This window comes from Petaurus breviceps, unplaced genomic scaffold (genome assembly GCF_028583685.1).
Source record: "Petaurus breviceps papuanus isolate PSGF00001 unplaced genomic scaffold, PetGlider_PUasm1.0 38, whole genome shotgun sequence".
Lineage (NCBI taxonomy): Eukaryota > Metazoa > Chordata > Mammalia > Diprotodontia > Petauridae > Petaurus > Petaurus breviceps.
Window position 1 is genome coordinate 76,545,556 of NW_027186304.1, and position 2,006 is coordinate 76,547,561.

A 2,006-nucleotide genomic window follows, 5' to 3' on the forward strand; every position below is an offset into this window, starting at 1 on the left:
AAGAAGCAACAGCTGGGATTTTTGCTCTCAGTTTCATGGTGGTTCCCAGGTGAGAAAGGATTTGAGTACTTTACCTTATGTGAGGGCCCACAGAACTTCAAGTTCTTTGCTTCAACACCAACCAGGCCAGAAAGAAATAGACCAAGAGACTCACTTTGGCTGGTTAGTGTTCCACAGCTCTTCAAAATGGCTCCTCTTTATCCTGATTGACCAAAACCATTTGAAGAATGTTTCCAGGCTTCCTAGCTTCTTCCACATGGGGATTGCATAAGCAAGAATGAGCTGAACATGCTCACCAACCTTCATTATTTACATATATAGATAGGAATGCAGTTATGTCTGTCTCTGTCTCTGTCTGTCTCTCTCCCTCTTCCTCCTCTTTCTTCTTCTTCTTCTTCCCTCCTCCTCCTCCTCTCTCTCTCTTTCACTTATAAGGTCATCATCTTCTCTACAGCTTATGGTCTTAGGAAGTTTCTTAGAACACTGAAAGGTGCCATATCACATCCAGGGGGTCACACACACACATTCTGCATGTGACAGAAGTGGGACTTGAAGCTGGGTCTTCCAGGCTCTGAGATCAGTTTGCTTGATATTCATGATTTCATGCTGCCTGTCATATATAAAGTTCATAAGCAAATACCTGGGAAAAAATTAAGAAAAGTAAGTAAAAGGTTATTTTTTTTTTATTTTAGAGAGAGGAAGCACCAGCAGGGGGACCAGGTGGGGAGGGGGGTTCGGTAGGGTAGCATCTGGATGGGGATAGGATAATACTCAAAAATGTCTAATATAGAAAGAGATCCTTGGGCTGAGTTTTTCAGCAAGTTAGGGATTCTAACAGTTAGAGGGGAAAGCTGAGAAGAGAGAGCATTCCAGCCATGGAGGACAGCTACAGAAAAAGCATGAGGACTGGAGATGAAATGTGTTTGGAAAATAGTATGTAGAACAATTTGGCTGGAAAATAGAATCTGTGAGGAAGAATAATGTGCAGTAAACCTGGAGAAGAATCGGGTACCCGATAATGAAAGAGCCAAATGTAGGAGTTTGCATTTTTTCTTACAGATAGGAGAGATCTACTAGAATTTCTTGAGCAGTGCAATGACATGGTCAGAGCTAAGTTTGGGGGATATCAATTGGGCAGCTACATAGAGGATGAATTTTTAGAAGGAGAAAACATGAGGCAAGGAGACTAATAGTCTAGGCAAGAAGTGATGAAAGTCTGAATTAGGGTTGCTGTGAGTGAAGATAAGGGGGGGCCAGTTTGAGAAATATTGGGAAGGTTAATTCAACAAGACTTGGCAACTGACTGAAAGGGGAAGGAAGAGTTGGTTAATTAAGTCTGGATAATCATGAGGGAAAGCACAACAGCTTGTGAGCCATAGCACTAGAAAGATACTGCTCCCCCCACACCCACATTGCCCCAACCTCTAGGGGCTAACCTTGGAACTTTGAGGAAAAATATAGCAACCATGTTCTGGGGACCCAACCTGACAGTGTGAGTGGGAATTAAGAGAGTAGCCCCAGAGCCTACACTACAGAAATATTATTATTATCATTTTTTGATCTGGATTTGTGATTTTAACACTAGTTCTCTATCCCCCTACATTATTTTGCCTATCCTTGAAGTATTACATTATTCTAAAAAGTTTTCATTTATTAATTTTTCTCTCCAACTAGATGGTAAACTCCTGGAGAACAGGAACTCTGCTTTATATTTTTCTTCTTTTCTTTGTAGTACTTAGCATGGTGCTAGGTGCTTATTAGGTACATGGTAAATAATTACTTATTAATTATATTTATTACATATTAATTACATATTTGTGGTTTCAAAGGCAGCTTCCCTTGAAGATATTATGAGAGTGTTAGGAAAGTTATCTTCCCCCCAAAAAAGGTCATCTTCAAAAATGTTTTAATGAGTGATGTAGCAGAAAAGGAATACTTTCATTTTTTAAAGTATAGACCCCAGGGAACAATCTGTTTATCTTTTTTCCCCTGCTGAGCCTTTCTGA